We start from the raw sequence: 11,781 nt of genomic DNA on the forward strand, positions 1-11,781 counted from the left end.
GCAGAAGATATTAAGAAGAGATGGCAAGAATACACAGAAGAACTGTACAAAAAAGATCTTCAGCTCCCAGATAATCACGATGGTGTGACCACTCACCTAGAGCCAGACATCCTGGAATGTGAAGTCAAGTGGGCCTTAGAAAGCATCACTACGAACAAAGCTAGTGGAAGTGATGGAATTCCAGTGGAGCTATTTCAAATCCTGAAAGATGATGCTGTTAAAGTGTTGCATTCAATATGCCAGCAAATTTGGGAAACTCAGCAGTGGCCAGAGGACTGGAAAAGGTCAGTTTTCATTCCAATCCCAAAGAAAGGCAATGCCAAAGAATGCTCAAACTACCGCACAATTGCACTCATCTCACACGCTAGTAAAGTAATGCTCAAAATTCTCCAAGCCAGGCTTCAGCAATATGTGAACCGTGAACTTCCTGATGTTCAAGCTGGTTTTTGAAAATGCAGAGGAACCAGAGATCAAACTGCCAACATCTGCTGGATCATGGAAAAAGCAAGAGAGTTCCAGAAAACATCTGTTTCTGCTTTATTGACTATGCCAAAGCTTTTGACTGTGTGGATCATAATAAACTGTGGAAAATTCGGAAAGAGATGGGAATACCAGACCACCTGATCTGCCTCTTGAGAAATTTGTATGCAGGTTAAGAAGCAACAGTTAGAACTGGACATGGAACAACAGACTGGTTCCAAATAGGAAAAGGAGTACGTCAAGGCTGTATATTGTCACCCTGTTATTTAATTTAACTTATATGCAGAGTACATCATGAGAAACGCTGGGCTGGAAGAAACACAAGCTGGAATCAAGATTGCTGGGAGAAATATCAATAACCTCAGATATGCAGATGACACCACCCTTATGGCAGAAAGTGAAGAGGAACTCAAAAGCCTCTTGATGAAAGTCAAAGTGGATAGTGAAAAAGTTGGCTTAAAGCTCAACATTCAGAAAACGAAGATCATGGCATCCGGTCCCATCACTTCATGGGAAATAGATGGGGAAACAGTGGAAACAGTGTCAGACTTTATTTTTCTGGGCTCCAAAATCACTACAGATGGTGACTGCAGCCATGAAATTAAAAGACGCTTACTCCTTGGAAGGAAAGTTATGACCAACCTAGATAGCATATTCAAAAGCAGAGACATTACTTTGCCAACAAAGTACCGTCTAGTCAAGGCTATGGTTTTTCCTGTGGTCATGTATGGATGTGAGAGTTGGACTGTGAAGAAGGCTGAGCACCGAAGAATTGATGCTTTTGAACTGTGGTGTTGGAGAAGACTCTTGAGAGTCCCTTGGACTGCAAGGAGATCTAACCTGTCCATTCTGAAGATCAGCCCTGGGATTTCTTTGGAAGGAATGATGCTAAAGCTGAAACTCCAGTACTTTAGCCACCTCATGCGAAGAGTTGACTCATTGGAAAAGACCCTGATGCTGGGAGGGATTGGGGGCAGGAGGAGAAGGGGACAACAGAGGATGAGATGGCTGGATGGCATCACTGACTCGATGGACGTGAGTCTCAGTGAACCCTGGGAGTTGGTGATGGACAGGGAGGCCTGGTGTGCTGCGATTCATGGGGTCGCAGAGAGTCGGACATGACTGAGCGACTGATCTGATCTGATTTAGGTTGGCCATAACTTTTCTTCCAGAAATTAAGCGTCTTTTAATTTCATGGCTGCAGTCACCACCTGCAGTGATTTTGGAGCCCAAAAAAATGAAGTCTGACACTGTTTCCCCATCTATTTCCCATGAAATGATGGGACCAGATGCCATAATCTTCGTTTTCTGAATGTTGAGCTTTAAGCCAACTTTTTCATCTCCTCTTTCACTTTCATCAAGAGGCTTTTTAGTTCCTCTTCACTTTCTGCCATAAGGGTGGTGTCATCTGCATATCTGAGGTTATTGATATTTCTCCTACCAATCTTGATTCCAGCTTGTGCTTCTTCCAGCCCAGCATTTTTCATGATGTACTCTGCATATAAGTTAAATAAATAACAGGGTGACAATATACAGCCTTGACAAACTCCTTTTCCTGTTTGGAACCAGTCTGTTGTTCCACGTTCAGATCTAACTGTTGCCTCCTGACCTGCATATAGGTTTCTCAAGAGGCAGGTCAGGTGGTCTGGTATTCCCATCTCTTTCAGAATTTTCCACAGTTTATTGTGATCCGCACAGTCAAAGGCTTTGGCATAGTCAATAAAGCAGAAATAGATGTTTTTTTGGAACTCTCCTGCCTTTTCCATGATGCAGCGGATGTTGGCAATTTGATCTCTGGTTCCTCTGCCTTTTCTAAAACCAGCTTGAACATCTGGAAGTTCACGGTTCACGTATTGCTGAAGCCTGCTTGGAGAATTTTGAGCATTACTTTACTAGCATGTGAGAGGAGTACAGTTGTGCGGTAGTTTGAGCATTCTTTGGCATTGCCTTTCTTTGGGATTGGAATGAAAACTGACCTTTTCCAGTCCTGTGGCCACTGCTGAGTTTTCCAAATTTGCTGGCATATTGAGTGCAGCACTTTTACAGCATTATCTTAAGGAATCAACAGCAGAATAACTGAGGCAGCAGAACAGATGAGTGACCCAGAAGACAGAGTGTTGGAAACCACTGCTGCAAAACAGAATATTGAAAAAAGAATGGGGGAAAAAAAATGAAGACAGCCTACGAGTCCTCTGGGACAAGGTTAAATGCAACAACATTCACATTCTAGGGGTCCCAGAAGGGGAAGAGAGAGAGAGAGAGAGAGAAAGGACCTGAGAAAATATGTGAAGAGATAATAGCTGAAAACTTCTCAAACACGGGAAAGGAAATAGTCAACCCAGCTCAGGAAGTGCAGAGAGTTCCAGGCAAGATAAACCCAAGGAAGACCCCACTAAGACACATAGTAATCAAACTGACAGAAATTAAAGACAAAGATAAAATCTTAGAAGAAACAAGGAAAAACAACAAACAGCAGACAATGGAACTCTCATAAGGTTTTCAGCTGATTTCTCAACACTTTTCAAGCCAGAAGGGAATGGTATGATATATTTAAAGTGATAAAAGTGAAGAACTTAAAACCATGAATACTTTACCCAGCAAGACTCTTGTTCAAATTTGACAGAGAAATCAAAAGGTTTTCAGACAAGCAAAAGTTAAAGAGAATTTAGCACCACCAAACAACCTTTACAACAAAGGCTAAAGGAACTTCTCTAGGCAGGAAACACAAGAGAAGGTAAAGACCTACAAAGAATAAACTCCAAACAATTAAGAAAATGGTAATAGGATCATATAGGTCGATAATTACCTTAAATGTAAGTGGATTAAATGTACCAAAGACACACAGTGGCTGTGTGGATGAAAACATATGCATTTATGTACTTCCACTTACATCACTCTACTTAACCCCTCCAATTGTAATTATTTTATACTGTTAGGATAATCATGTTTCCATTATGGTTGGCAATTTTATTTTTTGTGAAAACTGATTAACATCTTTTACTATTGTGATTATATAACTATTGTTCATTTTTAATACCACTGTATCATGATTGGTCAACAGCAAATAATAGAATTCTGTATCACAAAAGCTACCATTTAATAGAAAAACCTATAATCACTTTTTAAAATCTGGATGTACATTAGCATTATCTTGGAATTTTTTGAAAAATACAGGTGCCTAGGTATTGTTTTTCCTCCAAAGCTCTAGGAAGGACTCTAATGAGCAGCCATGTTTATGAACAACAGGACTATATGATGATCTTTATTTCTAGTTCTTTCCACTTTGTTTCACTTTTTCTATTTCATATTCAGTGCTCCCATTTCATTTAGTTTATATTTTCCAGTTTCTCCATCTTTTGTTTGTTATTCTTCTTCCTCAAGCCTTTATCAAGTGTAGCAGAAAAGCTTTTGCATACATATATACATACCTATATGTACAGTATAATATATATACTAAAGAATCTTATGAATTTTTGCTTAGCTAAAAAATTTATGGTATTTTGATTCCACTTGTTTGACCAAGTATGAATAGAATGATAGATTTGTAACTATATTCACTCAAAATTTTGATAATAGTTCCATTTATTCTGGCATCTAGTATTACTGTTAAAAGTCTAGAATGCTTATTATTTTTAAAAAAACTATTTGAATGAGGCTTGAAACTTCTAATCCAATTCTGAGAATATCAAGAAATGCTATGTCATTAAAAACAACAACAACAACTATTAACTAAAGTACAGATTCTATTCAAGCCCACAAACTTTATGCGAGTGCCCATCACTGCTTTCCCAGCTTAGTCAAGAGCCCACACTGCACTCAGCTGCACTGAGCACCTTCAGCGGCATACCACAAACTCTGATAAATTCTCTTTTCCTTTTTATTGTTACAAATATTTTCTAATTTTCCTTGTTATGGCTTTTTAGATACATCCATCATTTAAAAGTGGACATCTAATTTCCAAATACCTGAGGTTTTTAAAGTATCTTTCATATCAATTTCTCACTTAAATACTTTATTCTCTGCAATCACCCTCTGTGTTTGCTCAGTCTTTAAACCTTCTTGAGGTTTTCAATGGCTAAGTTAGAGATCTCTCTTGGAAAATGTCACATTGTACTTGAAAACACGTGGTTATTTTAAAATATCTTTTGATACTCATTTCTAACATAATTCCACGTGATAAGAGAACAGACTCTATGATTTAAAAATCTTTAGACCAAGACATTTTGCACCTTGTTTTATGTCCGTGGATATGTTCCAGTGTCTCCTGGGAACTTGAACATAATTTGTATAAAACCTGTATAAATCTTAATTATGTTGAATTGGTTCATAGGGCTTTTCAGGTCTACTATATCCTTCTACTTTTCTGCCTACTCATTCTATTAATTTTTGAGAGTTTCACATTGAAATTCCAACTAAAAATCTTAGTTTAGCTACTTAAAAAATAATTGTAATATAAAGTGGAACTATATGTAACTTTGTTTTGTATTTTCCAAATCTCCTATAAATGTGTTATCATAATTTCACAATTTAAAAAATAAAAAATTTAAATAAAAGTTTTTCTCATTTCTAAAACTGAATTATAGCAGGAGAAAATATTTGTAGGGCTAGCTCCTTGGTTCCTTTGAATGAAAAAGATTTGAAAGCTGTTAAAATTCAGGAAAGCTCCCATTTCAAACTATTTTATCTATTTTAACTGATATGCAAGAAGCCCCAGAAGGCTTCAACATTCCAAAATAGCCTCACTGAAAGATTTGTTGTAGAGGGCTAATTAAATATTAATGCTATAGACGGTAACTAAAATAAACAACAAAAAAACCTCTTTAAAACTGACAATCCTTGATTGGGAAACCAAGATCCCACGTATGTGGGCAAAGACTGATGTAACTACTGCTCCAGTCTATCCTGCTCTGAGTGCCCACCACAGGTATCCTCTGTCTGAACTGCCTTCCACCTGGGTGGCTCAGATAGTGAAGAATCTGCCTGCAATGTAGGAGACCCGGATCTGATCCCTGGGTTGGGGAAGATGCCCTGCAGAAGGGAATGGCAACCCACTCCAGTATTCTTGCCTGGAGAATCCCATGGACAGAGAAGCCTGGCGGGCTACAGTCCATGGAGTTGCAAAGTCAGAAATAAAATTCAACACAAGTAAGATTTATACATGTGTGCGACTGAGCACACATGCAACCACATCTTTTCTTTCTACCTGATCCCTCCAGGAACTGGAAACTCTTAGGTTTCCAGCACCTTTATCAGGTAAAGAGGTGCATGAACCTTACCTAAGAGGTGCATGAACCTCAGGTATTTTGGGGACCTCAAAGAGAGGAATTCACCCAAATCTATAGATATTGTAGGAAGAATATGTGGCAAACTCTTGGTGTTATTTATCTGGCCTTGAGAGGCCTTTAGAAGGTTTAATCTAAGATTCCTTACGAAAAGTTCCGATATAGCCTACTTATAAGAGGCTGTGTGGTCAATTGGGCTCCCCAGGTAGCTCGATGGTAAAGAATCCACCTGCCATTGCAGGAGATGTGGGTTTGATCCCTGGGTCAGGAAATTCCCTGGAAAAGGAAATGGCAATTCACTCCAGTATTCTTGCCTGAGAAATCCCAAGGACAGAGGAGCCTGACAGGCTACAGTCCAGGGGGTTACAAAGAGTCAGACACCACTGAGCAACTGAGCATGTGATCAATTAACCATACTTACTTCACAAATAAGTCTTAATTTGGCTATATTTGGTTGTTATGAAGGTAATTTCACAGAGAAAAAGATAATGCATCATTGGATATTAAATTCTAGTTTTGTTAACTGAGTTTTTTTTTTTTTTTTTTAATTTACTGCCTAAGACTCACTTCTTAGATGGCTTCTTGTTATATTACTGTAAAATTGAATCAAATTATTAAAACAACACTCTATGTTTGCTTCTAAAGCCTATCACAATAATCTATTTTTGAATGAAGATCTCACCATGACTTGCAACCAAGGGATTATGCGCACTGGAAAAGACGTCAACAAAAGACTCTCTACAGCTATGGAGGACAGGGCCCATAGCAGGCCTCCACTCCTGAATGAACTGTAACGCCTGTTTCTGACACCCGACTTTGACTAACTAGGATCAGCACCACCAGACCAGGATGAGAAAACGACACCTGAAGTGGAGAGCTGACCCAAAGAGCCAGACCGGGCCTTCACACTATTACTTTGACAACTGCTCACACTTTTGCTTATAAACCCAATGGATTTCTTTCTTGGGCTCAATCATTTGCAAGTTTCAAAAATCAACCCAAACAAACCATAGGTTTGTGGACCTTTGTCCAATATTCCTAGGTTTCCTTGGTGGATTTCTCCTCTCCAAGGCTCTAACTGCTGTTAAGTTGCTTCAGTCGTGTCCGACTCTGTGGGACCCCATAGACAGCAGCTGACCAGGCTCCCCTGTCCCTGGGATTCTCCAGGCAAGAACACTGGAGTGGGTCGCCATTTCCTTCTCCAATGCATGAAAGTGAAGAGTGAAAGTGAAGTCGCTCAGTTGTGTCTGACTCTTCGAGACCCCATGGACAGCAGCCTACCAGGATCCTCCATCCATGGGATTTTCCAGGCAAGAGTACTGGAGTGGGGTGCCATTGCCTTCTCCAAGGCTCTAACTGGATGGTCCTTTTTTTATTTTAGAAGTAACTCTAATACTATACAAACTACCCACTGCTTCTAATGCCACTACGTGGGATCTTCTTACCTGGCCAGTTAATGACACGTGTTCTGAACCTGGCCACAAACACTCTTTTTCACTAGATGCTAAGTACTGGGTAGCTCCTAATGAACCTAATGGACTTATAGAACAAGTTTATGGCCCCAGCTCTCTCCAGGTTGGTCAGAGCGCTCACAATTGGTTTCCTCCGGCTTGAAGGTCGTCTATGGGTAGCCTTTGGAAACAAACCTCCCAATTTGCCTTTAATGCTTATATGCGGGGTTTCTATCAGTTTTCCAACGGTAAGACCATTTAGCCAAGATATTTGTTAACCCATCTTACAAAATATTCGAAAAGCCAAATTTCTACTCTGAATGTTCCTCTTCCCAGTTTAGAACCCATACTAGGAAAATGCTTCACTTTAGGGGGATCTTGGCTTAAACATTTACTACTGACACTGTTACTTCTATCATCAATTCCTGCTCCTCTACATTTTTGGCCATGTAGCATGGTAGGCAGGATCCTGGTTTCCTGGTCAGGAATCCAACGCTGCAGTGGAAACTAGTGTACTAACCACTGGACTGCCAGGAAAGTTCTTCTATTGTCAGTTTGATCACATCGACAGTTTTCTATAGATTAATGAACATGCACAATGCACCTGCAAAAAGTCCTATCAGACACTGGAACTGATCATTAGTTCTTGCCAGACACCTTACTGGTACAACGCCCTAAAATGAGCTATTAAGACCCAACGCCAAAGGACATGATGGACCTAGGGCATGTAAGCACCCGCCCTGGCACCAGGGAACCAAATATTTGATCACCAAATGCTATCAAAAAATTAATGATCAAGTGGGGGGAAACTGATGAAATAACATTCATATTTTATGACGAGAAAAATTTAAACATAAAAATTTTTTTCTACCCTTTTGAGCCTCCTCCCTTCCTTTAATGTGTGCTGTGCATTTGCATTAACCAGAACTCCTTAGGAAATAACTTCCTTCTTAATCTTGTAAAAGGCCACAATGACCCATGACCACTTATTCACTTTGTACATTTAGATCTGGACTGTGTGAACTGTCAGTAATATGTCATTTGACGTATAATCTTCTGTCTCAAAAACATAGAACTATACTTTGACCTCTCAGAGCTTTCTGAAAGACTGTCTCTTGGATTGCAATCCCTAGTGGGGTCGAATAATATTAGGACAGAGGACTGTTTCTTCTGTGTATGCATTTTCCTATTTCTCAAGTAGGTACTATCATTCTAATACATAAACAAATCTTAGAACAATTAAATACCTTACTTACACCTACATAAAGAATCAGCAGCGAAGGTCAAATGTGAACCCAAATAAGCCATCTTCCAAATGTGTGCTCTTAAAACCACACTCTGAGAGGCAACACAAAATGGATTCTTATTTTCCCAATAAGAATCTGGACAAGGCAGAACTCAGTGGTAGGAAAAACACTGGCCTGAGATTCAGAAGCCCAGACTCTAAGATCTGGCACCTTGATTATTGATTAGTTTACCTATCCAGATCTAATTTTTCCCACTATTTGTGGGAAAATGCCAGGGTTGAATAATATCACTCAGATGCTGCCTTTCTATATTGTGAAAACAAAGTGTTAATGCAAACATGGTGTGGCAACCTAAAACAGAATTCAGTTTTACTATGAATTGAGTAAAAGAGATACTACACATAATATGTCATGTCATCACCAAACTTGACTGAAAAGGTATTATCACACAAATGAGCACACAGAGCCTTAAAGAAGTGAGGTAAATTTGTCTATAATCACCTGGCAGTATAATAGAGCTAGGGTTTGAGTCAAGGCCTATTTAATAGGCTCTTTCCTCAACTTCAAATTGCCTCCTGAAGTGAATGTTACCTAGAATTTTCATCATCTTTCTAATCCTCAAAAGCCAGACTATCCCTACTTCATAAAATCAGCTCATAAGATCAGTCAATATACTACAGAACAAGGATTAAGTCTTACAGAGGAAAACCAATACTTGCTTCTTTTTCTATTTTTAATGAAAGAATTAAGGGAAGGAATGGTCTAACTAGCTTATAAAGAAGGGATCATCGAGTGCCTTTTTCAAGATACTATCACTCAATCTCAGAGGATGAGATGATTGGATGGCATCACTGACTCAATGAACATGAGTTTGAGCAAGCTCCGGGAGATGGTGAAGGACAGGGAAGCCTGGCCTGCTGCAGTCTATGGGGTCGCAAAGAGTCAGACGCAACTGAGCGACTAAACAATCACCACCACTTAATCTATGTACCTCACCACTCAAAAAGACCCTACAACCCAGTGAAAGCCCAAAAACGTTCTCGACATCAGATACACAGTAGGAAAAACCCCATTATCATTTTTATAACTGCTTTAGTTCAGAAATCAGTTTGTATGGCCAAGGAATCATAAGATTCTTTCTGGGTTAGCATAGGAGTGAAAGGCAGTCTACTTCTTCTCTTTCCTTTTATAAAGTACAATACATCTCAATGCAACTGAGCATATGCTCTCATAGTGATAAGACAACTGTATTTTAATCCAGAATACATGTACCAAAAGAAAGAAAAAACATTGTTTCACTGATTCCATTACTTCAAGGATTATGAAGTACTTCATAACATCATTTTATTTAATAATCATGACAACATTCTGTTTTGGCATGTCAGGCAGTGTGCTTTGACTTTTAGGGGACCTAGCTCATTTGCTTTCCATAACAATTTTTTAAATCTGCATAAGACCTACCAGGTGAGTAAGAATTTCCTTATATAACAGATGGAACGATTTAAACAGTGGAAGCCAGTAATGAAAAACTGCTAGCTGACTTCTACAGCCAGCAAACTCCAGGAAACTGCTTTGATGCCTTGGAGAGGAAGCATTATTCCCATTTCAGAGATAGGGAAAATGGAGAGATTTGGTTTCCTACCCAGTGTCAAGTGAGTAGAAAATTCAGCACTCAGATTTTGAGTTAATGTTCTTACTTAATCCAGTGCATTTCCCATTTCACTATATCTCTTTAACATTAAAACCTTACCTTTGTTTACAACTTCCCATTTTACAAACAACATCGCATTAAAATTTAACAAACCGGGGAAGAATGCACCATTCCCCCACAGGTTGGTGAATTAGATATGACAACTCTAGAGAAATGGAACGTAAACCATGCCTTGAGATCTTGTTCAAGCCAATTTAAAACTCCAAAACATAAAAAAAGCAAACGTCTTTTAGGTTTAAGAGGCATGGATCAATTTCAATCCTAGTAGGTCACTGACTTTGATAATCTCAGCGTATCTCTAACACAGGATGGACCAATCAGTTTTCATCTGTAATTCAGTTTCTGTATTCTCTTTCACTTCCGAGTATCTATCTGAGTTCCCTGTTGGTAGGGATGAGGGACTCAGTCTATCTGGCATGTGGCAGTCACTCAACAAATGATGGAAAACCATCCTGGGTACATAGGTCAGACACTGGAGAACCAACGACTACGGACTCTTAGTCCTGAGTAATGTAATGTACATCGCCCAAGGCAAGACCATCCAAGCCTCTCTTCGGTTTCCAATTTAAATGCGGTCTCACTGGATGACATAAAACTGAAGGGGCCCCTGTACAGCAGAGAACCGGCAGAAGACAAACACTCGGGAGAGGCGAGAACCAAGCGGGCCCGGCCCGGCTCACGCGAGGGGATGAGATTCGGGATGCCAGCTGGGCACCCCTGGTGGGCACCCGAGATGCCCAGCGGCTGGGTACCCCTGCCAAGGTTTGGAGAAACGACGCGTCTCTTTCCACCGGCGCCGACAGCGGAGGGTGGTCCCACCATCCGCACCCTCTGCCGGACCAAAGCGGCTCACTCACCCAGAACACAGGCTCCGTGGGGCCGCCCAGTTTCGATTCCCCAGTGTTTGGAAACGGACCGAAAACAAACCGGGTCGCCAGGGGTCACCGCGGGCTTCCGGTTTCCTCGAAGACACAGCCGCTTCCCTGACGAATGCAGCTGCTCCGGGAACGCCGCGGAGGGACTCCCATTTCTCCTGCCTCGGCGGTGCCGGGGCCGGCGCGGCCGGCTAGTGGGCTGCGGCCCGGAGGCTCTGGAACGTGGGCCGAGCCGAGGCCGAAGAAGACCTGTTACCCGGCCTCGTCAGCGCCCGCCCCTGCGGCGCGCCGCGCAGGGGAAACGCCGCAAAAGGGCCGGCGGGAGGGCGGGCGGCGCGCGCCGGAAACGCGGCCTCCGGCTGTCCGCAGCTCAGAGCCAGGGCCGAGCGGGCAAACCGGAAGTCAGGCCCGAGGGAGCACCGAGGGCGTTCGCTAAGCCGGTGCCGGGGCGGGGTCGGAGGGGGCGGTGTACTACGTGTCCCGTGAGCGTCCGCGGCGAAGTGGGCGGGGCCGTCGCGGCCGCGCGTCCCGTGAGCCTCTGCGGCGGGGTGGGCGGGGCGCGGCGACGCGGGAAGCGGAGGCGCTGTGGGGTAAGACTCTAGCTGCCGTGACCGCGGTTGAGCCGTAGGCCGCCTTCTGCGTCGTGTGTTTCCTTGAGCGTCCGCTTGGGGGTCCCCGAGCGTCGTGTCGTGTGGTGGCTCCGTAGGGTGACGCTATTTGGGGTTTCGGGCGCTC

General features: G+C 41.9%; 1 protein-coding gene across 3 annotated transcripts in view; it reads right to left on the bottom strand.

Moving 5' to 3' along the window:
• Positions 1-11,459, bottom strand: part of AZI2 (5-azacytidine induced 2) — a 41,724-nt gene extending 30,265 nt beyond the window's left edge. The window contains exon 1 of one of the 3 annotated variants that reach the window (XR_011462003.1): positions 11,029-11,459. The gene's annotated coding sequence lies outside the window, so the exon portion shown is untranslated. The remainder of the gene's footprint in view (positions 1-11,028) is intronic. The other 2 variants (XM_005888954.3, XM_070360045.1) reach the window with 2 other exon arrangements.
• Positions 11,460-11,781: the final 322 nt, after the last annotated feature.

The sequence above is a fragment of the Bos mutus genome, chromosome 22 (assembly GCF_027580195.1).
Source record: "Bos mutus isolate GX-2022 chromosome 22, NWIPB_WYAK_1.1, whole genome shotgun sequence".
NCBI lineage: Eukaryota > Metazoa > Chordata > Mammalia > Artiodactyla > Bovidae > Bos > Bos mutus.